Genomic DNA, 27,878 nt, shown 5'->3' with positions numbered 1-27,878 from the left:
CTTCAAGAAAAAGAAGTACACCTTTCTCTCCCTGGAATGGTCTCAGTGGTCTCAGATAATGGTTTCCGTTTTCCATATTCCTTTATTTATGTAGTGTCAGGCCAACAGTGTACTTTAGCTCCAGGGTAACTAGTTGTCCTTGGTTTGCATCCTGTGTATTCAGAAAGCTATTGGATTGTTTTGTAAGTTCTTAAAGAAAGACTGAAAAAGGCTTCATTTTCCCTTTTTCCAAAGGGAGCAATTATATACTGTCACTGGAATAATAAACTTAAGTCCTAGGCTGTGAATGAAATCTGATTTCTCTCAGGTGAGAGGTATTTTGTGTATGGAAAGCTAAGGGAAAAAATGCAATGTTTTTTGTTTTTTTTTTTTTTAGCAATCCAGTAGGGAACTGTGGTCAGCATTGAGCTGATAAAGACCTTTGTTTTCCATGTTTTGATTGGCCCAGTGAGAAGCCTCGAGCAGTTTGCACACCCATCTGTGTCCATACTGGTGGGGCAGAAAAGTGCTGACACAGGATTGCAGATTAGCCCCTGTGGCTTGCCAGGGTAAACTTGTGTAATGCACTGTACACCACTCCTAACAACAGTGGTTCTTTTGTCACTTAAACAGAGGTTATTAAGAATATGAGTCATTAAAAAGAGCTTTAGAAAAGCAGGCAACATTTTCCAATACAGTGGCTTTAGGGGATCTTTGGAAAGTATCAGAAGCTCCGGAAGAAGTAAAGCATCTCATTAATAACTAACAATAGACACAGACTCAAAATCTGAATTGACGAAAAAAAGTAATATTTAAAATGTAATTTTTGAATGTTGAAAGGAGCCCATTTTTATAGAGAATTGGATGAGGATTAACTTAGATATTTTCTTGAATGTGTATAAATATTACATATAAGAATACTTTCAAGTCTTAAATTGGCCCGGGGATCTCCAGCTTGCTGATAAAAACAAATCAAAGAAACTACCTTTAGGACTTCTTTTTCTTATTTTTGAAACATTAAAAAGTTGCAAGTGCCGGAATAATGGGGAAAAAGTCTTTATTCTATTATCCAGACGAAAAGCTGGTCAACATTTTAATGCTGTTTCTGCTGGCATTTTTCTCTACAAATACTTTCTATGTAGTTGAGATCATATGGTATATGTAATCTTGTTTCATTCATTTTCTTTCACTCTTGTTGTTCCTTATTCAGTGATTGGAAAACTATGGTTTATAGGCCAAATCTGGACTACTGCTACACGTGGAACACAGCCACATGCATTCATTTACATATTGTGTATGACTGCTGTCTCTGTACCATAATAGAATTGAGGGTGGCTACAGAGCTTATGTGACTCACAAAGCCTAAAATATTTGCTCTCTGGCCCTTTATAGAAACAGTTTTCCAGTTTGTGAGATAGATTATTAGAGTCATATGAACACAATAGAATTTTACAAAAATATACCAAAAGTTTATACAGCCATTGATACTTTAACTAGCATTGTCTGATGAAACTGTCTTATTTCCTATAACAATATATATGGTTAAATATATATGGTTATACATATATAACCATATATATGTAATAGCCAGCTATATATATGTATAATTTTATATGTATACAGTTTTGGATTTTAATAGACATAGAATGTTAGTGTATCTCTTTTTTGCTTTAATATTTATTTCTTTGAGTAGCAGTTAGACAAAATGATTTTCCATTTTTTTAGTTCTTTAATTTTCTGTATCTTCAACTGCCTTCTTATGACGTTTGCCCCTTTTTAAATAGAGGGTTTTTTAAAAAAATAAATTTGTAAGGGCTCTATATAGATGCAGAATACCAACTCTTATTGTTTTTACTTTGACTATATTTTCTCAGTTTTTTAATCCTTTAATTTGAGAGATTTTTTTGAAACTTGAAAGTTGTTTAATCAGTGTAAAATTTCCTCTGTGATTCCTTTCCAAACTTCTAAGTTTAGAAATTTCTCCAATATATCATGCTGAGGAAGTATCTTATCATTTTTAATTTTTTAAAAATTTATAAGGATTAATATTTTATGAAAGTCCTCTTGAGTGTCTATTTTTAAAAACATACTTTGTTCTTAGAATAGTTTTGGACTTACAGAAAAATTGAGAAGATAGTACAAAGGGTTCTCATAAACTCCACAGTGATTTTTCCCTGTCATTAACATCATTCATTAGCATTTTATCATTAGTATCTTTCATTAGTATTGTATGTTTGTTACAATCAATTAACTAAGATTGATGCATTGTCATTACCTAAAGTCCATATTTTATTAGAATTGTTTAAGTTTTTACCTAATATACTTTTTGTTCTGGTATCTTGTCCTAGATACCACCATTCAACCATTCATTTAGTTGTTATGTCTCCTTACGTTTTTCTTGGCTTGTTATATTTTCTCATAGTTTTTTGGTTTTTGATGACCTTGACAATTTTAAGGAGTATTGACTAGGCATTTTGTAAAACTCCTTTCTATTAGAATTGGTCACTGTGAGCAGTCCACATTTTAGGAATAGGAAGTTTTATTTCCCCATCTTGAGGGTGAAGTTGTTGCATAAACTTTTGGGGATTCTTCTGCATGGGAGATTTTTTCTACTTCTCCTTTTATTTATTTATTCAGTCATTTAGTATGAGCTCGTAGATATTAATTTTATACTTTGGGTTATAATCTAATACTTTTTTATTATTTTGTTGCTTACATAGTTCCAGATTTGGCCACTGGGAGCTCTTTCAGTTGACTTCTGTATTTCTTTGACATGTAGGATTTGTGTGTGTGTGTGTGTGTGTGTGTGTGTGTGTGTTTATTAGCACATTTTTCATTTCTGGCACTACAAGATCCTCCAGGCTCATCTTGTTTATTTCCTGTGCCAGTCCTAGGATTAGTCATTTCTACAATGTGCCCTGATTCCTTTAGTCAGTTTCCTTTTATTAGGAACCAATATCTGGACACTGGTTATGCTTATTGGTACAAGCATGTAGTTACTTCTGGGCCCTCTCAGCTTACAGAGCAAGGAACCATACTATGCTATGTGTGTGTATGCTAAGCTGTGTATACACACACAGAAAAAAAATATATATATGCACACACATATATTTCTATACATAGCCATCTGTATCAATTTTGAGCTAAACATGAGTGTTCATACTGGTGTCTCCAACTCTAATCCAGTATCACATGTATCATTTTAGCCTTATCCCCTTGTTTATCTGTACACTCCCATCCCAACAGTGATAATCCTGGCTCCTGCCATCTGTCAATTCCAGTATACAGGTATTGGAATATCAGAATTTTTAACTTGTACTCTAGTTATTTTAACCAAGAAATAACTTTGTTAACTAGAGTACAATGCTTATGTAGAGTTCCTTTTACTTTTAATCTTAGAGATTCCACTTGTTTCCAAAGTTATTTAGGTTCCTCTCCTGATTTTTAACTCTTATTTCACTGCATTTTAATCCAGATTTATTTATTGTTCCTGGTTGTCAGTCCTGAAACTAAAGTGGTAATAAAGGAAACAGGTGGTATACGTGAGAGGCTTTCAAATTCCTTGAGGTCATAAAATATATATGTATGTGCATATATTTAAAATAAAGCCTTGAACAGGCAGAAAAACTGATATTGCATTGTAGATAACAAATGGCATAAAACACTTATGTAGAATTAGTCCCATCAAAATATGTAAAGAAGTAAGGTTCGATAAAAGTTGTGGGCATTATAATAAAATATTTCTCTCCCTTTATATTCACTCCTTACCTGTTCTCAGTAAAATAAGTTCAACTCTGTACAATTAATTTTCTGCCATGTCTACTGCTTGTACTTGGGAACAAATGCTATATTATAATATAAAGATATGTGTGGAACTTGGTTTCAAAAGTCAGGTAATGCAAATATCAAAAAACAGGTGATCTCTCAAACACCTAATGATAAGTCAGTCAGATAAAGTGCTCTGCAGAACTCCAGCCAACAAACAGGTTGATTATCAGTGAAGTATCTCATATTTTCAGGTAGTCCTCACACTAAGAAAGCTAATGAAAAAGAGTTTGAGCTCACATAATCATGAGAAAGTACATTTCAAACCACCTTCCCAAATGTCCTGCTGCAGTTTCTTCCCTTTTTACCCATTATTTTTCTTTTTACCTCAGTTTACTTTCTGGTTTTCTTGGCTGAGTGCCTTTTTAACTGCTTAGAAGTAAGATGCTATCCTCTTTATCAGGTTTGCAAATTATTTATTGAATTTAGCAATTAAAATTGTCGCTGTGGTTGAACTGGAAAATGTCCTTTTGGTACTTGAATTTACTGAATATAATGACTGAAAAAGCATTTCAAACAAACAAATCAACAAACAAAAAATCTCAATTAGTTTGTTGCATAGACACAATAGTAACTCACAGCACTGGCATATTATTTTTGATTCACAAAACACATATAGAGCCTGGCATCTATTAGACATGGAAGCCACTTATTAAGTATTTATTTAATCAATGAATGCATCAAAGGATTAGTAATATCTACTTCAACACAATCCTGTAGTATATGTAATATTCTTCCTCTTCCCTACCTTTAACAATGAGGAATTTGAGCTCAGAAGGATTAAGTGAATTACTTGAAGTTATATTATTAATTAAACTACTGAAGCCAGAACACGAATCTAGAACTTAATCATCAGAAGGGCAACTACTACCTCCACCTATGTTACTCATGATAGTATTAACATGGTAGCACAGTGGTACATAGTAGTTGCTCATTGAATATTATTTAGTAAAAGAAATGAAAAGAGTGGTGCTAGACACTTGGAAGAATAAGAATTCTAAGAAGGAGAATAAAGGTGTATATACATATTCATTTGGTAAGTATTCAAATAATAGTTAAAGAGATGCATAGGATACTGCAGAGCTCTTTCAGAATTGAGAAGCTGAAATTAAAAGATTTATTAGACTTGTTTCCATCTTAAATCATCATCATATCAAGTGATAGACATTGGTACCTGCAGTATTTCAGTGGCATTTGATTTTTTTCCTGCAGGGTTCTATTAATACAGTATTTTAAAATTTTATTGTATGTCATTTAAAAAATACTTTTAAAAAGCAAGAACACCACATTTTTCTGGGCATAAGAGACAAGGTTGCTTTTTGCATGCATGTATGCAATTCTAATCTTTAAATTTCCTATGTCTTTATTTTTTCCCCTGACTTTAGAGCCTAATATTGACTAACAGCTCATTTTGAAAGATAAAAATCCACAAAATAATAATTTAGAAAGTGAAAATGAAAAATTACATTAATTTCTCCTCTACCATTGTTTTTCGTTCATAACCACAGTTAACATGAGTTGATTTATTTTTTTTAAATGAATCTACTGTGACCGGCCTTATGATCCACCTATTCGCCTAAGTTTGAAACCACATTGATTCAGTCAACAAACTCTATACCACCTACTAATTGATAGGTAATGACTAGTTTTGTTAATACTTTGTTACAGTGATAGCTTTGAGCCAATTTTCAAAGTGAAGCTTTTCTCAACTTTTTCTTGTTGATTCGGTGTCTGAAATAGCTTATTAATTCATTCCTTCCTTGTTTCCACTGACACTGCCAATCAGTTGTAGGTGAAAACTCTAAACTGGTCTCCTGTACTTTACTATCCCATTTTCTGCCTTAATTCATCTTCTCCAGTGTCTCAAGTGTAATCTTGCTAAAATACAAACCTAATTATGTTACTTCTCTATTTACAGTCTTTAAATGTTTTACCAAATTAAATCCAAACTCCTTGAGAAGTTCATACAAGGTTGTATCAGAGCCTCTGAAACGCTAACCCACATCTTCACAGCTTCATCTCTTGATTCCAGCCTGGATGCAATGGGCATTCTGGATTTGACTCATATTACAACAACAGAATAATCTCAGGTGAATACCATGCACTTTTTACTTTTTTTCCACTGGGCTTCTTCAGTGCCACACCTGGGAATGGGGTTTTACTTGTTAAGCTTACCTATGGAGCTCCAAAATGCAAGGAAGTTTAAATTTTGAGAGCAATGTCCAACCAATGAGGGATGGAAACATAGGAAAACATGCTTTCCCAAGTTATTCTTCTAACAAACAGCTCTAAGGTACGTTCTGTATGTTTATTCTCCCTAGATGTCAGGGTTGAGTTCCAGTGTCCCAAAGCTATATAATAAAAATGCACCTTGGTATAGACTTTCCCCCCTTCCCTTACTCTCTTTGGTCTCCTTTTGTACTCCATAGGATTATCTCATTGACTGGGCTTTGCTTTCTAGTAGAACCTAAGCTATGACATATAGTACTAGACTCTCTCACCAGGAGTGATTTAGGACGAGGAGACGTTGAAAACTGAAGCTTTGGACATCTCAGATAGTTAAAGCACTTGCAATTTCTGGCATTTATGTGCTCATAATGTAGTGGTGAATGGCAATTGCGGCAACCATGGCCTGACAAGAGCAAGGTCATCAAGAGCTTAGATTGTTTGGAGCTGAAGGTCTGAGTCACCCCATTAGGCTAAAAACCTAGAAAAGTAGAAGTGCTGATGGAGGGTGAGGAAAATCTAATATGGATTGTGGAGGAAGGAGATGATACATATAAAACATGACTGCAGGACCTGCAGTTGTAGCAGTGAGGGCTGTAACTTATTCCATTAATATTTGTGTGTTAAGTCACATGTAGAGATTGTGGCTAACTACCACCTTGAAGACTTAGAGGTTGCTGGAACTTATTCTAGGGCGTAGGTGTATCTGTGTGGTACAAAGGATAGACTGTATGGGTTGTTTTTGGCTTTCTGACTCATATCCTCTTGGCTTCATCTCTGATTACAGTGTAGATGCAGTGGGTAGTTTGGCTTACGTCAGGCTGACATCTTTCCTCAAGCACTGGATGTTTTGCACTTTTGCCCTTGGGTTTTTCCAATGCCACAATTGCCATTGGGAAGCCCTCTGTTCAAGCAGGCATGCTCAGTCGAGAAGCCAACAGGGGTTTACATCCCCAAAGCAAACCTTAACTAATGGAGGATACAAGTTGATGGATAAAAATAGTCAAACCTTAAGTACATAATTCCAAAAGGTATTCTAAACACTCCTTAGAAGATTCCAGGCAGGGCTGAGCACAAGTTGCCTACAATGGTGATATTAATAATGCATCTATATATATGCCTTTTCACATTCTCTCACTCTTCTGTCTCTCACTCCTGCTCCCTGCTAAAACAAAAGTCCTTAAATTCAGTATGCCTCTGTCCTCCACTTTCTACCCAATTTTGTGTTGTTTCTTTTGGCTGTTTCCCTGATATATGCCAAGAAAATAAATGGAGAAATAGAAGGGTGGGACTGTCAACAAATACTTTAATAGAATTTCCAGAAGGACTTAAGCTGTCAGATTGAAAGGATCCACTAAGTAGCCCAGAAAATAGTTTAAAAGTTGGTTGTTTTGAAGTTTTTTTCTCCCTAGTTTGTTTTAATCTCTACATCTGGTGTACAGCTGTCCTCATGAGATGCCTTGTTACTATTATTCTCTTGTGCCAAAACTTCTATTTCTTATCCCTGTAATGTTTTCTTTCTTGGAGCACCTCCTAAATAGTCTTAGAAAGGATGCATGGGAGGTAACTTTTTTGAGGCCTCAAACATCTAATGAAGTCTCTATTTTATTTCCTTTGAACTGATTGAATGATTATGGATTTATAGGTTAGAAACTATTTCTTTCAAATACATGAAGGGAATGTCTTATTTTCTGTGTTGCTATTAAAAAGTCCTAATGCAACTCTTGTTATCATTCTGTATACAATGTATGTGATTTTTTTTCTTCTCTGGAAGCATGTGGAGTCTTCTTTAGTCCCCTGTGTTCTGAAATTTCAACAGAAATACCCTTATTAAGGTCTGCTGCTTGGTTTCTATTCTCCATGTTAAAACTTTGCACACATGTTTGGTAATCCTTGGAAGTGTTTAAATTTTCAGTTATCTTTTAAGTAAGTTAAGAGAAGAAAAAACTTTAAAAAGGTAGTTTTTTTGTTTACTCATGTATTTCCCATTTCCGTTGCTCTTCATTCTTTCCTGTAATTCTTAGTTCCCATTTAATGTCATTTTCTTCACCTGAATAACTTCTTTTACTGCAGATTTTCTGCTTATAAATTCTCTCAGTTTCCATTTATCCCATAAAGTCTATTTTACCTTTATTTTCAAAGGATCTTTTCACTGGATATAGATTTATGGTTGACAGTATTTTGTTGTTGTTGTTGTTGTTAATTTACTTCAGTACTTACATATATTCTAGTTTCTTCTGTCTCCACTGTTTCTGATGAGAAGTCATTATTGGTATCAGTGTTCCTTTGTATATAATATGTTCTTTTCCCTCCAGCTATTTTCAAGAGTTTCCCCTTGTCTTTGTTTTTTCAGTTTGATTGTGATGTACTTCGTTTTCTTTATGTTTATCCTGCTTCAGTTTCCCTGAAATTCTTGGATATGTAGGTTGATGTTTTAAATAAATTTTTAAACCTTAGACCATTATTTCTTCAGATATTTTCTTCTTCTCTTCATCTAAGACTTCAATGATATACATGGAGACTCCTTGATATTGTTCCATTGTCACAAAGCCTTTATTAATTTCTTTCAATAGTTTTTTCTTTTTGCAGCTTGAACTTAAAATTCACTGCACTCTGCACCTCCTTTTCCCCCCGTGAAGTCTCCAATTCATTGTTAAGCTCATTCAGGATTTCTCCACTTCAGATATTATATGCTGTAGTTCTAAAATTTCCATTTTTCTGCTGCTATCCCATATCCGTTCACTGATTAGGACCATAATTTCTATACATTTTTGAGCATATTTATAATAACTGCTTTAAAGTCCTTTTCTACTAATTATACATCTGGGGTATTTCAGAGTTCAGTTTCTCTTGACTACTTTGTCTCTTGAGTATGCTTTTTCTTCCAGTTTCTAATAATTTTTAAATTATACACAAAGCATTAAAGATAATTTGTTGGCCGGGAGCGGTGGTTCACGCCTGTAATCCCAGCACTTTGGGAGGCTGAGGCGGACAGATCACGAAGTCAGGAGATTGAGATCATCCTGGCTATCACTGTGAAACCCTGTCTCTACTAAAAATACAAAAAAAAGAAAAAATTAGCCGGGCATGGTGGCGGGCGCCTGTAGTCCCAGCTACTTGGGAGGCTGAGGCAGGAGAATGGCGTGAACCTGGGAGGCGGAGCTTGTAGTGAGCCGAGATCGCGCCACTACACTCCAGCCTGGGTGACAGAGCGAGACTGTCTCAAAAAAAAAAAAAAAAAAGATAACTTGTAGAGATTTTGCAGTCTGTTACCTTTCTCTGAAGAATGTTGATTTTTGTTGTAGCAGCAGGGCATCAGTGAAATCTCTGCTCGGTTTACAAGTCTTTTTTTCTTTTCTTTTCTTTTCTTTTGAGATGGAGTTTCGCTCTTGTTGTCTTGTTGTCCAGGCTGGAGTGCAATGGCGTGATCTTGGCTCACCGCGACCTCCACCTCCCGGGTTCAAGAGAGTCTCTTGCCTCAGCCTCCTGAGTAGTTGGGATTACAGGCAGGCGCCACCACACCTGGCTAATTTTGTATTTTTAGTAGAGACGTGGTTTCTCCATGTTGGTCAGGCTGGTCTCGAACTCCTGACCTTAGGTGATCCGCCCATCTCAGCCTCCCAAACTGCTGGGATTACAGACGTGAGCCATGGCGCCCGGCCTAGTCTTTTAACTATTGCTATCTGCTGGGCTTTTTGGAGTCTCTACCATGCACGCATAGTTCAGTAGTTAGTCAAGGATTTGAAGGGAGTTGATACACAGATTTTGTGGCTTCCTCCTCTGTGAGTCTCTCCTTTCAGCAATTTTTCTGTTTAAATTCAGTCACCCTGGAATCCCTGAGCTCACTCTCTGACTCCACAACTCAGAAAGACAATGACTTTCTTTATGAATTTTAGCTACCCTGCATCACTTGGGCTGCAAGATGCCCTCCAGAGAAAATCTACATTAAAACATGTCACTCAGTGCAGTTACCTTCTTTCAAAGGTTGAATCACCTTCTTTTTGAATCCCTGTTGGTTGTTATTTTGTACCTTAAATAATTATTTTTAATACTGGTCCAGAGTTTATAATTGTTATCTATGAGGAGTGTTAGTCTAACACAAGATATTTTGTCATTTCTAGAACAAGACTACTCCACTCTTATGTAGCTGTGACATTGTCATGCATTTCTTTAAAACATTTTAGTGGTTCTTTATTGTTTATCAAATAGAAAATATTCCTTAAACTGCATGTACTCTATTTTTTCATTGTTTCCCATAACAAAGAAATATTATTTCATTGAAATATTGAAATATTGAGCATGCCTTCAAATATTATGTTTCACCATGTTCTTTTGCTCATACCATTTTCCATCCAGAATACATTTTCCCCCCTATATTTGAATGCCCAAATCCTGCCTATTCTCTAAGATCTAGCTAAAATGTCACCTCCTCCACGAAAGCTATTCTTCTCTCTCCAGTTTCAGTTTTGACTAAATTATCTGTTTATATTTCATTGCTTTACTTATGTTTTATAAGGACAATAAGAGATTAGTGCCCTTATAAAAGAGACCCCACAAAGCTTCCTTGCCCCTTCTACTATGTGAGGACACAGCAAGAAGACAGCCAACTATGAGCCTGGAAGCAGGGCCTCATCAAACCTTGAGCATGCTGGTACACTGATCTTGGACTTTCCAGTCTCCAAAACTGTAAGAAATAAATTTCTGTTGTTGATGGCTGGGCGTGGTGGCTCACGCCTGTATTCCCAGCACTTGGGAGGCCGAGGTAGGCGAATCACGAGGTCAGGAGATTGAGACCATCCTGGCTAACATGGTGAAACCCTGTCTCTACTAAAAATACAAAAAATTAGCTGGGCGTGGTGGCAGGTGCCTGTAGTCCCAGCTACTCGGGAGGCTGAGGCAGGAGAATGGTGTGAACCTGAAAGGTGGAGCTTGCAGTGAGCCAAGATCTCACCAGTGCACTCCAGCCTGGGTGACAGAGCGAGACTCCGTCTCAAAAAAAAAGAAAGAAATTTCTGTTGTTTATAAGCCACCCAGTCTATGGTACTTTGTTATAGCTGCCTGAATGGACTAAGACACAATGTGAAAGTACATTATCTTCTTTTTGATTCTCAAGTTACCACCTTTTCTCAAATGACCACCAACTCTCTCTGGACTTCTGAAATATTCTTGTAACTGGTCTCCCTGCTTCCATTCTTGTACCTTTAAACCTTAGTATTCCACAGTAGCCTAAGAGGTCTTAGGGTATATAAACAAAATGACGTTAATTTCCTGCATCTAATCATTCAATAGCTTCCCATTGCACTAAAGTGGAACCCTTTCTTTAGAGTCCTTGCAATGATCAATAAGGTCTCCTCTCCTACAAGGTATGGGCACTGCCTACTACTCTGACCTCATTTATTACACTCTTCCCTGCCTTAACATATGCCAAAAGTATTCGACCTTTCCCCCAATTCTCAAACACTGCAAAAAACCCTCCAAAGGCCTACTACTTTACAGTTGCTCTATCTTCTTCCTCGAATGCCCTCCTTGTCTTTATAGATGGCTCCTTCTTTTAAGTTCTTAGTAAAAATATCATCTCCTTAGAGGGACCTTCACCCCCTCAGTCACAACCTTGTTTTAAATTCCTCAGATCCTCATGATTATCTGAAATTATCTTATTATATTTCTTTCTTTGTTGTTTAATGTTTCTGTCACAAAGCAATACATTTTTTTAAAAGCAGGAATGGGCTGTATATTCTTCATTTTGTTGACCTCTAGGAGCTGCATCAGTTGGGGTCCCCTGCCTCTGCCCTCCAGTTGAGTTCAGTTAAGTAAAGACCAGAGGATAAGAAAGAAGGCTACTGTGTGTTTCTACTGAGGGTTATAGCTCCTTTCAGGCAGTCCTCTTCTACAGCTTTTGGGTTCCATAACTATTTCTTCTCCTTGATGATCTCCGGTAATTCAACTTGGCTCCTTGTTTTCTCTTTCTGTCCTCCTCACTGTTGCTAGCCTTAGGGTGCTTCAGTTTCCCTTAACGCAGTTCACATCTTTTAAAAACAGACTCTTCATTAAATTCTCTTTAATGATTTGTTTCAAGTATGACATATCTGTCTTTCTGGGACCTTGAATTTTATTCTTCAAAATATTACCAGCACTTAGCACAGAACCTGTTATATGGTGATGTTCAACACATATTTGTTGAATGAATGGATGAATTAATCGGCTCTTTTGCTCTTCATTCAGAATCTATTAAGCTATACACTCCCTCAGTATTTTAAACTCAAAATTCAATTTTTAAAAACTAAACTTCTTGAGAGCATAGTCTATCTATATCTCTTTAAAATTTAGGCCTAAGACAGGACACTGCCCCATATTGAGTCCCACACAACAACCTGTGAGCCTGGCTCCCCAGGAGGGCCCCCAGACAGCTCCCAGGCACTTCATAGGCAAAGCCTGTACCCCACTCAGGATTCCCAAGGTCTGGGGTCCCACTCACCCCGCTTTCCTCTCATGCCCAGCCTGACCCCAGGTTTCAGCTGGGAGAGGCCACTTCCCTTAGCCAAGGAAAACGAGAACCCCCAGGGTACAGGAGGAAGCTGGGACAGGTCCCCTTGGGTGTCACTCCCTCACCCCCTGCCCAGGCCCACTCCCACTGGTGCTGGAGTACGCACTGGTGGGGGGACCCTGCTCAGCGCAGCCTGGAGGGCCCCAGTGTCACCACAACCAGGGGCACGGCAACATCATTGATGGGTTCTGCAGCCCAGGGCCCCCGATGCGGGTTCAGTGCGTGTGGGGCGCAGGGCCCCCGATGCGGGGTCAGAGTGTGTGGGGCACAGGGCCCCCGATGCGGGGTCAGAGTGTGTGGGACACAGGGCCCCCGATGCGGGGTCAGTGTGTGGGGGTGCAGGGCCCCCGATGCGGGGTCAGTGGGGGTGGGGCGCAGGGCCCCCGATGCGGGGTCAGAGTGTGTGGGACACAGGGCCCCCGATGCGGGGTCAGTGCGTGTGGCGCGCAGGGCCCCCGATGCGGGGTCAGAGTGTGTGGAGCGCAGGGCCCCCTCGTGTCCAGGGCACTTTGGTACACTGTCCCACAAGGCACCTGTCTCAGAGGAGGGGTCCTGGCAGGCAGTGTGGCAACTCCCTTCCAGAGCCCAGCTCCATGCTAACCTGCCCACAGCAACCCCACAGAGCCACATCCCCTGCTGCACCTGGCCTGCAGGCGTGTCCCAGGACAGGCCCAAGTCAGCCCAGCATGCAGCTGCCCTCCTACCCTGAAGAAGGGAGTGGGCTTTCCAGGGGACATAAGGATGCCAGGCCTGGACCTCCTGGGCAGGAAAGGGAGCAGGTCCTGAGGGCCTGTGCCCCACAGCCCCAGCACCAGGTGGACTGCAGCGCAGTGGGTGGGCCAGTGGCAGCTGGGGAGAAGCCCCCCGTCAGCAGGCTGGGGTCTGCCCACCAGGGCCTCCCCACGTCTGCCTTTGAGGGTGCCTGCCATGCCCTGGGGGATCCTGGCATCTTTACTGGACTGGAAGCAGGAGACAGAACAGTGTCTGTCCCGGGGTGACTTCATCAGGAGACCGCCCACATAGAGCTGGACCCCGCAGCTGAAGCGGAAATGTGAGACAGGCTGGCACCTCCAGAAAAACTGCCTTTCAGCCTTGGTGTTCCGTGCAAGGTGAAAAAAAATAGGTCCTCCAAGTTTACAGCTTGAAGTCAGGCTAGTGTGTGGCCCTGGAGACCACGAGGGGAGAATTTAAAGTGGCCCCTGCTGGCAGGGTCTAGGTGGCTGGCAGAGGCACATGCAGACCCTTCCTGGAGCCCGCCCTAGGGACGCTGGGCAGGTCAGTCTCCGTGCAGGATGTGAGCAGCGTCCCTGGGCTCTATCCGCGAGGTGCCAGTAGCGTGTGCAGGTACATAGACACGCGTGCACACTGTTATGACACCCAGAAATGTCTCAGGACGTCGAAATGTGTCCTTGGGAGCAGAAGTGTCCCCGGTTGAGAATCTGCCCCAGAGGAACACGACCACAACAGGCCTCAGGATTTTGTGTTGATCAAGTTCCAAGGAAAAGGAACATCTCGGCCAGGCGTGGTGGCTCACGCCTGGAATCCCAGCACTTGAGGCCAGGAGTTCGAGACCAGCCTGGGCAACGCAGTGAGAGACCCCCATCTCTACAAAAAAAAAAAAGAAAAAAAAAAAAAGAAAGAAAGAAAAGAAAATGAGATCTCCAGGTTTAAAAATTCATAAACACCACAAGGAAACAATACACTGTGAGATCCAGCAGAAGCAACAGATTGACTCTGTAGACCCAGATACTGGAATTATCAGAGAGAATATAAAGTAACAGTGTTTTATATATCTAAAGAAGTAAAAGAGATTTCTGGGAAAAAAAATTTAGGCCTAAGAATTAGTGAAAATCCCAACATTAAGGAAGGGATTATATGTTCAGTTTTTGAAAGGATCATGTGTCATTTTTAATATTTGCTATTTCCTGGAATCTGAGTTCTAGGATACACCATAAATGTCTGCTTTTATAGGTGAAGAAACTGAGGGTGAGAACTGAAGAGCGATTTATCTGAAGACGTTATGGTAGTGGAACCAATTTTTACTTTAATGTTGTTGCTCTCTTGATGATATTAGATGGTTTCATCAATTACTAAGTAAATTCCCAAGATTTACCTCAAAGTCACATTACCCTATTAACTTATTCTCCAGTTGTACCAATTTGCCATTTCATTCTGGTAACAAAGCTCTCTTACTACAATTCAGAAAATATTTGGGAGGCAGCTGCCACTGAGCCCAGACTTTGACAAAACATCCTCCCACAGAGGCCCAGTTAAACTGTGGATTGCACTGAGCATTCTGTCCTTAGGTGCTCTGGCCTCCCAGCAGATAGCGGATGCTGTGGTAATTTATCACAACCCTCTACCCCTCCGATTACCTGCCAGGTGACTCTTCACTCCTGGCTTCTGCAGCCTCTGCTCTCCCCAAGATCCAGCTCTCTCAGCCCCCCATCTAAGGTTGCACAGTTTAGGTACATGCTGAAATCACCAATACAGAATCGTTTTAAAATTCGAATTAATTGGCTGAGTGTTTTGTTAAGACCTGATTGTGGACAAGAACTATTTGTTAAATACTCTAAATTCTTAGAACCCAGCACAGTACTTGCTAGTCATCATTTAAATACATTGAATGATAGAGAAAATTCTTCTGATCACAAACCTTATACCAGCGTTGTCAAAATTATAATGATAAAGTAGCTCATTTTAAGTGTGTCCTGGGTTGGGAAACTTCACAATTTTAAAACTTGGAATAAATTCAATAAAATGACATAGTATGGTTACAATGTCTGTCTACAGAGTCAGGGCAAGAACAAAGAAAATTGAAAGAAGACTGTTTTAGTGTAGTAAAATTACTGGATAATTTTCATTTCCTTTGCTCTTTAAAGAATTATTTGTAAAGGGTATTTGAAATGAATACAAGATTGGAGAAAAACAACTTGGAAGAAAATCATAGGCAAATAACAATAATGACTGAAGGGTTGCGAATAAGGAGAGTTAGAAATCAAGTGGTTCCAGGCTTGCAGAATCTGAAAGGAGCCTAGAGTGAGGAGGTTGATCTGTGAAGGATGATGATGATCTCCATTAAGGACCAGACAGGAGGCAATAGGCTTAAGCTGCAGTATGAGGGATTTAGATAAGAGAAAAGGAAAAATTTTCAGACAGTGAGGTTCATAGATACTGGAATGTGTAACTGAGGAAGCTTGTGGAATTTCCTTCTCTAGAAGTCTTTTAAAAATAGGGCAGCGTCTCATCTGCCTGAAGGATGGACTCTATTTGACCTCTCAAAGTGTCTACTGAACTGAGAAGGTGTACCACACCTTACATAAGAAAGAGAGCCTGAATGATCCTGGGTAGCTTGAGTAATAAAAGTAGGGTGAATAAGTCATATTTATTTTGATTTATATATGTCATATATGTAAATTATGCCTGCTATAATTCCTTTTTTTCTTTCAATTGAATGTTTTCATTTTTAAGGCCTAGAGATTAGAGTTCAAGTAAAGATATTATAGGAAAGCAAGGAAGAACTCTTTTATCTTACTGTAGAACAAATTTTTAGAGGAATAAAAGGAGAAAAGGATATATTGGACATATTTGATTTTGATTTCACTCCCTATTCTAAATAAAAAAAAATACACTGCCCTTTCTGTTAGCTTTAGGATTTTAAGGGTAAATTTCAAAAAGTTAATTTAGTGTAAGTGTTTCTCACGGTGTTTTTGGCAGAACCGGTATCCCAAACTGGAAGAGGTTCTCTGTATTTAATTTCCTCTCAGGAAGTTTACCGTCAGAAGTCCAAATGTGAGGTCAAGTTTTGGGTTGCCGGAAATGGTAATGTCCTTTACTGTCTGAACACCCAGACAACACTTAATGAAACATTCTACTTTGTGGACATTGAAAGAAATTAAAATGCTTTGTTTCCTCCTTTTTATGATTGGTGATTTCTGTATTCAGTCTTCTAAAACTCAGAAACAAGACTATGTGTAAGTAAGAGCATCTGCATTCTCAGGATTAAGTTATAACTGCAGATTTTCAGTTACAGGTGATATCCATCTTTTTTTTCCTTCCTAAAAATAAAAATGTACTTACTTCAGGCCAAAGGAGAGGCAAGCTTTAGAACTCATTAGCCTTCAAGAAAAACAATTCCAGAGCATTCTAAACCTGATTTCTTTCTCTGTTTGAGTTGACCTGAGGACTTTTACAGGTTAAAGCAGTGAGTCACTATATCTCACATTCATACAGCTCTACATATTTGTCAAAGTGCTTACTCATCTAATATCTAATATGATCTTATTAAGAACCTTGTGAATTCATTATCTTGTAGATGAAAAAATGATATCTTCTTAAGATACAATTTGCTCAAGATCACAAAACTAGAAAATGTAGTTTGAACACTTCTGATTTCAAAGCCAGGGTCTTCTCCACTGCACCATACTATACTGTTTTTGAGAATTTGTGATTTCCTGGTGTTGTATTATTTTTACCATTGATGAGATTTTTGCCTGTGATTTATCCTGAATCAAAATAGATACTGTGATACTAAAGTAATTGTTACCAAACAAAAAGTTGTGCTAGCATTCTTATGAAGTACAGCACTAAAGATTTTCAAAACATTTTGTTAGTTTTACATAATTTGTCATGTAAATTTCTGATAGGACACTCCTTATGAGATTACAACCCATTCTAATTTATGCTAGCTATTTATTGTTAAGCAGTATGTTGTTTTTATTACAAAACCTCCTTTAATCATTGCATCAGTCTCTGGCAGAATATTAAAAACAACTCCCATAATCCCTGGCACTCTGTCCTGGGTGTCTTTGGGGGTACAGTGGCTTTATTTCCTTCCCTAATAGTTCGGAAGTTTGTTTAATACTGACTCAGAGGAAGCATTCTAGCTGAGTCCTCACATGGTCTTGTTTACAGCTCCGGAGTGTACATAATAGATAAGCTACTGACTTCCACAAGACCCCCACGCTTCCTGGGTGTGTGGGTGTGTGTGCTTGTGCTTGTGAATTAAGGTTGTGCAATCTCCCTGCTAGCTGCATCAGGTTGCAAAGTCATTTACTTCTCTAAAATATTCCTCTAGCCAGCCTGACTTGATAAACCAAAATCATTGTATTCCATGGGGGACATGCTGGTAACTCATGACAAACACTAAAAATCCTATGGGTTTATAACAAGATAAAACCTGATATTGGGGCAGGGTGTAGAGAAATTTGCCCAAGGAAATATTGTGAAATAAAGTTGCAAATGGCTATAGATGAATGCTTTTCTATCTATAGGATTTCTTTTCTTGATTATAATTATAAATTCTTTTCCTGGTTATAAATATAATTATGATTCTTATATTGCCCAGTCTGTACCAAGAACTTTTTTAGGCCAACAACATCTTACTTGATTGTAGTAGTAACCTTAAAAGATAAATATAGGTATAATACTTTTTCAGAAGAAAGACTGGAGAATTCAAACATGTTCTGCATTGCACAGATGGTAAATGAGTGATGAATAGGGTCCTTTGACTCTAAAGATCAACTAGGTTCTTTCCACATATCTCTCTTTGGTTCCCTTTTTTGATATGACTGTATGAAATATAATTGTATTTACATAAAGTACAGTAGAGTTCATTAGAAAACTATTTCTGAATCTTAGGGTTCAGACTAAAGGTGTTTGGAGGCTGATGATAGCGGCTGCGAAGAGCTTCATGGTGGGCTGCGAATAGCTTCATCAAACACTTGAATGTGTCAGGAAAGGCAGATTCAAGGCAGAAATGTCACACGGACCCCAGATAATTCTTGCCTGGAGGAAAAGAATATATACATAATTATGGGTGTAATCCATCTTGGACACAGTACTAAGGTAATTAAATTAATCATGATTGAGTGTTGAGTGTTAAAATCCAAATGCAAATATCCTTCAACCAACTCTTTGCACCAAAACTAAGTAGACTTTATCATCTCAAAATAGTGCTTACTAAATATAGTCACTCTTTGTAACTCTTAGTTTTAAAAACCATAATAATTGTTTCCCTCTGTTTTCTCTCCTGAGCTGCTGCTGCTGCTGTTGCTGCTAAAATATAAGGTATACCATGTATCATTTTTGCAGAAGACAGCTTTGTTTTTGTAAAGTGCCTGGAATGGAGTTTGTGGGTATATTGATTGCAGGCACTGAAAGACCTAGATGAATATGTAAGAATGACCACAAGGCACCAGACGTGGGTGTATTTATCCGTTTGCCTCATTACTAAAAGGTTTTAGTTCCAAAAAATATCCAGAAGAATTTAGTTTTGGGGAAGTAGAGAGGCAGGGGGAGTGGAATTAAATTTTTTGAATTTTTAAACAAGTAATTTGAGCTTCCAATTGATATATTGTAATTTCTTTGCATTGGAATAATGATTTCTTAAGGAGTAGTTGCAGAAAGATTTTCTTTAGAAATTAGAAATTGACAGCCAGGTGTGGTGGCTCATGCCTGTAATCCCAGCACTTCGGGAGGCCAAGACCAGTGGATCACAAGGTCAGGAGATTGAGACCATCCTGGCTAACACGGTGGAACCCTGTCTCTTCTAAAAATACAAAAAATTAGCCGGGCATGGTGGTGGGTGCCTGTAGTCCCAGCTACTTGGGAGGCTGAGGCAGGAGAATGGCGTGAACAGGGAGGCGGAGCTTGCAGTGAGCTGAGACTGCGCCACTGCACTCCAGCCTGGGCAACAGAGCGAGACTCTGTCTCAAAAAAAAAAAAAAAAAGGCAATTAGAAATTGACTTTGAAATTCATTTATTATGTAAACAGGAAGATATTTTATTGCAAAGACAATTGGAAATTGGAAAGTTTAATTAGTTATTAAAACAGCAATTAAGACATTTTGTGGGCTTAGATATATGTGTGTGTTTGCCTTGGTGGCATGTGCTCTGCTCCATTTGCACATTAAATTATGCCCATATAGTTATATCTGGTATTCTGCTCCTTAAATAAGTCATTTAGTTTCATTGATAGAGGGCAAATGAAGTTCTTTTTCATTCTTTTCAGAGATAGCATAGGGTAGTGGTAAGGATATTTCGTTTTGGAGTCAGTCTGCTTGGATTAAAATCCAAGGTCACCTCCATTAAGCTTTGTAACCTTGGGCAAGTTAGTAAACCTGTGTCTCAGTTTCTTTATCTGAAAAATGGAGATAATACTGTTACTTATTTCACTGGGTTCTTATGATGATTAAGATGAAAAATTATGTAAGGATCTGGCATATAATAAGAGATCAAAATACAAATTTTAAAACATTTAAATTATATATATAGTAGTATTTGCCTTTTTTGGTTTACAGTTCTGAGTTTTAATACATGCAAAGCTTATTGTAACCACCAAAACATCAACACAATAGGATACAGAAAAATTTCCACACTCCCCAAAATTCTTTTTGCCTCTTTATCTTCAGACATATCACCTCCCTTCCATTCCACCAAATCCTCGCTACAACTGATGTATTTTCTGTTCCTATAGTTTTGCTTCTTGAGACTGCCATAGAAATGGAATCATACCATATGTAATCTTTTGAGACCTAGTATAATGTCTTTGAAGTACAACCTGATTTTCTTAGGCTCTTATCTGAAGAGCTGATTTCACGGAAAAGGAATTAGAGGAGGTGTTTATTTTTATTTTTAATTTTTGATCAAGGGGAAGAAAAATAAAACTCAGATTAATATCATCCAAAAGGAGAGTTTGGATTTGTATGAGAATTTTTTTTTCAGCATTTCAAACTATCAAATAGGTTGTATCTTCAAGAGGAAATTACTTTCTTGTCATTAAGGACAATGAAATATAAGCTAAAGAGCCACTTGGAATGTGAAATGCAGAAAAATTGTAGAGAGCCAAATATAAATTAAATGATATATATTTGATTCTAGAAAGTCAAATATAAATTAAGTGTTGATAATGGTGGTGTGTGGTGTGTGTGTGCTGCGGGTGGAGTGGGGGCAAAGTGTTGGAAGGTCACCAATAATCCCAAATAACCCATAAACATAACCAGAGTAGCTTAGTATCATCTGGGGGCAAGTTAGCTACTGTTGGGGGTCTTGGAGAAGACTTAGACCCTAATCATCTCCCAATGAACTACATGAGTAGGGAGGTTAAGAAGCAGCTATTATGAAAGGGGGAAGAGAGACCATGTCTTCTCCAGGACCGGGAGAATAATGGCATGGGAGAGGGTGAGAAGTGAAGTAAGGGAAGGAGCTGAGGGGGTGGCTGCCTAGATAAAGCTGCAACTGGGGAGGAGTTGTATGTCAAAACAAAAACACTGCATATTTGATCCTTAATAAAGAAATAATTATTATGATTTTTACTGCATAGTTTCCTAATTTATTTGTGTATATACATGTATACTAAAATGTGATATTAGATGTATAGATGTGTTTTTAACTCAACCCATCTTAAATTTGCAAATCAGTTAACTTGCTCCTGAAAAATTTAGAGTTTACCGTATCAGCCACGATTTTCTAGGCATGTACTAGGGTAATGTATATGCTATTTGATTTTTTCTTATTTAAAAAAAAATTTCAATAGTTTTGGGGGTACTGGTGGTTTTTGGTTACATGGATAAATTCTTTAGTGGTAAATTCTGAGATTATAGTGTACGCTGTACCCAATATGCAGTCTTTTATCCCTCATTCCTCTACCAACCTCTTCCCCTACCCGCCAAATCTCCAAAGTCCGTTATATCTCTCTGCATGTCTTTACATTCTCATAGCTTAGCTCCTGCTTATAAGTGAGAACATGGCCGGGCGTGGTGGCTCATGCCTGTAATCCCTCACTTTGGGAGGCCGAGGCGGACAGATCACGAGGTCAGGGGATCGAGACCATCCTGGCTAACACTGTGAAACCCCGTCTCCACTAAAAATACAAAAAATTAGCCAGGCGTGGTGGCGGGCACTTGTAGTCCCAGCTACTCAGGAGGCTGAGGCAGGAGAATGGCCTGAACCCAGGAGGCGGAGCTTGCAGTGAGCCGAGATGCCACCACTGCACTCCAGCCTGGGCAACAGAGCGAGACTCCATCTCAAGAAAAAAAAAAAGTGAGAACACACGGTATTTGGTTTTTCATTTCTGAGTTACTTCACTTAGAATAATGGCCTCCGGTTCCATCCAAGTTGCTGCAAAACACTTTATTTTGTTCTTTTTTTATGGCTGAGTAGTATTCCTTGGTGTGTATATATATCAAATTTTCTTTATCCACTAGTTGGTTGATGGGCACCTAGGTTGGTTAAATATCTTTGCAATTGCAAACTGTTATTTACAAGTATTACAATTGTAAGTAACAATTTGATTGCAATTATAATTATTATTTAATACTTGAGAGAAAACTCTTCGGGAGAAATTTTTTCCATTTCATAGATGAGGAAACTGAGGTTCTGAGAAGTGAAATGAGGTACCCAGAGACGTGCAGATCATAAAAGCAGGCAGAGACAGAATTTGTTCTCAGAAATGTCCGTTCATCTTCTGAGCCTACGCTCTTCTCTTTGCTGGGCTTTTGCTGTTTTCTCTGCTTTTACATGGTGGTAAGAATGTAGGGTTTTGAGTCTTCTTTCTATTTTAAAATCTATGATCCAATTTAAAATGATGGAAAACAGTGTCTCAAATTTTAAAGTATATTCTATAATGATACTTTCTCCTTGTGTCTTTTATTGTTACTAACTGAACTTAGCAAGGAATTTAGGAAAAAGGTAAAGCTATGGAAAAATCTTAGAATTAGAAGGCCTAAGTCAAAATTTCAGTTCTGCTCATTATAGCTGCTTGGCCTTTCTCAGCTTGTGTTCTCTGGTAAATTTGAAATGATAATATTTGTTAATATTATGAGTTATTACGTGGTTTAAATGAGAAAAATTATAGGCAAATGTGTAGCTATGCTTATCACATGGTAGATATTTAATGGAGTTTGAGAAATTAGAAGAAAATATAATTAAGAAGCATGTTTCGAGACTTAAGTATAAGAAAAAAGGGTGTGGCTTTATTTATTTATTTAGACTAGTTAATTTGGGGTTCTGGTTTGTGCTCGGTGGTTTTAGAGGAGGACGCACAGGATATATTTTTTTTAAGCATAAAGGTAACGAAAGATTTGTCTGTAGGCAAATCTATAGATATGATTACATAAAACATTTACTTCTGAATATTTATAACATAATAAACAAATGTGGTTTTAGAGAAGGAGGATGCACATGTCAGTATTTCATTTACCTTCAATTCCGTCTCATGCGTGTAAGTATGAATCTAGTTAGATCAACGGGGAATACACTACACTGGATAAATTAAATTTAAGTATGAGATGTATAAAGAATTGTTTTTGTCCATGATAGTTTTCACCAAAATAATATGCTTTTTATTCTATTCCCATCTTAATTCCTCTCAATTTAAGATGAATACATTTCTCTGAGATTTTCTTACAAAAAGTAAAAAAAGCCAAGTTAGGTTCAGACATTATTTGTATTTTCTTTATTTAGCACTTGTTCTTTTTTCTTAAACCACTTCTTTCTGATCTGAGGAAAATGCAAATATGAGCAGTCAGGGAATTCATGATTCGTTAGAATTTAACTGTAACATAATTTGTGGGCTGTGGCTGCATTACTGCATTTTGAGACTGATATCTTCCCCCCCCCCTTTTTTTTTTTGCTATGCTCTTGAAATTCAGTACCACTCATCAAAAATACTTATTGAAAGTTTGTTTCCAGCAACTCACATGCTGGGACTTGCTGACAAGAGGAATAAAGCCTAGCACACCAAGTGAGGACATAGAAATTTTGGAAACCATCAAGGAGTCAGTGCCTGGTCAGGTAGGAAAGAAGAGAAGCCAGCATGGGTAAAAATGAGGATTGATGATTATGAAAGCAGGATGCTCAGCTGTAGGTAGCTGCAAAATTGTTAAAGCAGGAGGAGGGAGGGCAACACTTCAAATTACTGCTGGAAGCTTGGCTGCTTCCCCAGAGCATAGCCATTTCATTAATCCTGGCAGCCCTAGTGTGTGATCCTTCCACTTTTTAAAAGGCACAGATCACAGCTTAAGATACCATATGTCAGCAATCTACAGATTTGTTGGAATTAACAGAGAAGAGAGTTTATGCAAAGTTCACTTGTTGAATGTGCTTTTAAGGATGACTGTAGGCATGATATTTGCCCTATTTGTTTATGACTATGGTGAGGATTTTTATGTCTTCTGCTTACGATTCCTCATTATACAAGTGACTCAGAGGTGGTCATTGATGAAAGGCACAGAGTAATAATGTTAGGTTTTACTCTATTCCTTGCTTCAGTCAAATTGATCACCTAGAATTGAAGTTAATTGCAAAAACGTTTAATGCAGAGTGCTCAAAAGCTAAAAAGATCTTTCGTGTGTTTCTTAAGCCTCTTTGGTGTATTTGACAGGTTACATAATACCCATTTTTTCTAAAAGTTGGCATCTTTACTCCGGAAATTACTGAAAAAGACATGGCAAACATTTTCAGCACTTTCCCAGTGAATATGAATTTATTTTTAATTTTCCCACAGTTATCAGACATTATCAACATTAGTTTTTTAAAAATTAAAAATACACTGCTTTATACCTTACAAGAATTCCTCAGCTACCTCTCACCTACATTTGTACCTTACAGGAAACTCATGATATAGATATTATTATCTCCATTTTGTGGTGGAGAAGACAGAATCAGAGAAGTTAAGTACTTTTTCTAAGAACACAGAGTCAGTAAAGAAATAAAACCAGCTTTTGAATCTTTGTACACTTACCCCAGAATCTCTCCTCTCTCTCCTAGAGCATACAGCTTTTGTATAGATGCTGACAAAATATGGGGTGATATAGATGATGTTCATGGAAATGAATTTATTATCTTTGCAATAATAGTCTCTTGCCTTTACCTTTTATCTCTCATTTTTTCCCAGTTCATTTAACAAGTCTATTCACCAGTTACAAAATCATAGTAATGTGGTACAGGCACAACATTCAACAGTAAGAGGAAGTCATGTTATCAGGAAGGTAAGAAACATGCCAGAGTATATATATAGAGATCTATTAGGTCAGGTGATATCTTAAATCAGTAAGAAAAAGAAAAAAATGATTGGCTTACTATTTAGAAAATAATAAAGTAAGATCCCAACTGACACCATAAGCCATACAACAAAATGAATTCCAGACGGATAAAAAGTGTAAAAGTAAAAAGTGAGTCATTAAAAAAATCCTATGAGAACATAAATATTTAGCTCATCTCAGGAGATGGCAGGATTTTTTAAGCATAAATGTAACAAAGGGAAGTTCTGCCTATAGACAAATCTATAGATATGATCACATAAAACATTTAATTCTGTACATTTATAATAAACAAAATAAAAATCAAGCACAAATGGGAAACTATTTGGCATCAGATAAAAGATTATTTTTAAAATATCAAAAGCCCTTACAAATCAAAGACAAAAAAATATAATACCAAGACTACAATTAAAACATGGGTAAAAAATATAATCAGACAATTTAATGCAGAAGACATACAAATGGCTTTTTATTAAAATATTTAAACCCATTTTGTAAAGAAAACATTAATTACAATAAGCTGTACTTTATAAAAATAGAATGGATGTTTCAAGATACATATATGTAATTTTGGTCATGGTATAGTGAAATGGACACATATATATTGGTGGGACTATAATTTTGTGCAAACTTTCTGGAATGTATTTTTAAAATAGTTTTTAAGAACCTCAAAGAGGCCGGGAGCTGTGGCTCATGACTGTAATTCCAGCACTTTGGGAGGCAGAGGTGGGTGGATTGCTTGAGCCCAGGAGTTTGAGACCAGCCTGGGCAACATAGTGAAACCCTGTCTCTACAAAAAATACAAAAATTAGCTGGATGTAGAGGTATGTGCCTGTACTCCAGACTACGTGGAAGGCTGAGGTCAGAGGATCTGTTGAGCCTGGTGGCAGGCCGAGGCTGCACTGAGCTGTGATGGCACCGCTGTACTCCAGCCTGGAAAAAAGAGGGAGAATCTGTCTCAAAAAAAAAAAAAAAAAAAAAAAAAATTCCACCCCCAAAAACCACAAAACCCCAAAACAAAAAAATAAAAACCTCAAAGAACTTCATGTCTTTGACTTATAATGCTCCTTCCTTAAATATACTCTATGATTTTAGTTGAAATTTCAAACAAACAACAAAATATAAATATATAATATACATATATTTGTATTTTGATATTTTAAAAAAGCTTTTTATTATTGACATTTTCCATCAACATAAAAGTAGAAAGAGTATTATAATAAATCTCTATGTACTCACTACCCAGTTTTGAAAATTGTTAATATTTTTCTAGTCTTATTATTATTATATTTGTAAGCTCTCTGTATAATAAAAGCTTTAAAAAGTAACCAAAGGCTATTATTAAGTTTAAGAGAATTGAACAAGTTTAGGCTCAAATTTCTCAATTGTCTCAAGAATGTCTTTTTTTACAACTGTTTTGTTCACATTAGAATCCAAACAAGGTCTACATATTGCATGTGGTATTCATATGGCCTCTTAAGTTTCTTTACATGTATAACAGTTTCCCCTTCCCTCTTTCTCCTGTTACTTATTTGATAAATAAATTAAGTATTTTGTCCTGTAGAATGTCTCGCATTCTAGATCTAGTTGATGGCTACTTTATGGTATCATTTGTTTTTTTCCTCCTGTATCACTCTTATTTTCCATCAGCTAGTATTTAAAGTGGAAGGATTGATTAGAGTCAGGCTCATTTTTATTTTTATTTTTTGGCAAGAATACTTTATATCTGAGATTCTGTACTCCTGTTGTACGACACCAGAAAGCATGTAACTTCTGGTTACTCCACTTTTAGTGATGTTAAGATTTATTAGTAGGTTCTGGTGAGTCCTCCATTATTGAGGTCCTCACTGAAATTTTACCTAATGGTTATAACATTCATTAGTGACTGTTGCCTAGATCTATAATTTCATTAAGATTTATAAAATGGTATTTTTCTAACTCTGTTGATTATTTCACATTAATTAGATAGTAATTTTCTGTAAAGAAAATCTTTCTCTCTCCAACAATTTTTTTACCCTAAAACAGTTCACGCTGAAAAAGCATGTATACACTTGTTTTTCCCCTCTATTAATCAATTTTCAGAATAATGAGTTGGTGACCTTACAACCTCCATCTTGTTGGTTTATGATAGAGAAAACTGGTTAATAACATAAATGTCCAAAAATAGGAGATATATTGTGGTATGCCCATGCTGGAGAGCCATGTTGTAAATATTGTGCAGTCTTTAAGTTTCAAAGAATATTTAATAACACAGAAAAATATTCAGGATAAAGTGGAAGTAAAAAAACCCCAGAATATGTACATAGTGTGATTCAAATGTTATCTAAAATATATGCATTGTAGAATACTGTCTTAGCCTCAGACACTAACATGATTATCATAGGTTTGTAAGTTTTAGGGTCTTCCAACTTGAATCTTTGTTTTCTATAGGACCTTTTATAGAATACATGATTTTTGTCATTAAAAGAAAATGTAAATTTGTTTAAAAGAAAGGTCTCTGGATGGATCATCATACATGGAGAGATTCATGGGTGTTGATCTTTGCTCCCGCTTAGTTTTTAATTTTTATTATAACCTTGAACATTATCTCCTACATCTAAACCAGTCTTCATGGTGCTAACCGAGCAACTGGATGGATTGAAAACATGCTCGATTCTGTAGATTCTGAGACATCTTTTTAGTTAAACAGAACCCTTTCTGTTGACTTACATAATAAGAATAGGGTCTTATTGAGTCATACTCATCTCAATTTGACCAGTTCAGAAAACAGATAACTGAATTACCTTTGTGTCTTTGTGTGTGTGTGTGTGTGTGTGTGTGTGTGTGTGTGTGTGTGTGTATTTTATCAGCTGATCCATTGATCCATATCAGATGAAGAAATGAACCACAGTCTCAAGATTCCGTCTTCCTGCTAGGGCCAGTTTGCTTGTTGCTGATGCAATGAATGAAAGGAACTTTGCTTGTTGCTTAGTTTTATGATGAATGAAGGGAACAAACACACTGGTTTTTACTTGTATAAATTCCCAGTGATCCCCAAGAAAGTAACTGGATCCTCCAGGAAATCCCAGTGGCCTAGTTTCTATCTGTGTAAAATAAGGATCAGATGATACGACTCATAGGGCTGTTGCCAGCACAATGTATGTAAAATTTCTGCCACGATATTTAGCAATCAAAAAGTTTGCAAAAAATGCTTGTTTTCTCTTCTCTCTTCCCAAAAATAAAAGGAAGCAGTCTTTTCCAGTTTTACTATATTCTAATGTTAG

Source organism: Pan troglodytes, chromosome 11 (assembly GCF_028858775.2).
Source record: "Pan troglodytes isolate AG18354 chromosome 11, NHGRI_mPanTro3-v2.0_pri, whole genome shotgun sequence".
In the NCBI taxonomy this organism is placed as follows: domain Eukaryota; kingdom Metazoa; phylum Chordata; class Mammalia; order Primates; family Hominidae; genus Pan; species Pan troglodytes.
The sequence above is the reverse complement of the archived record's forward strand: the minus strand, read 5'-3'. Positions refer to the sequence as shown.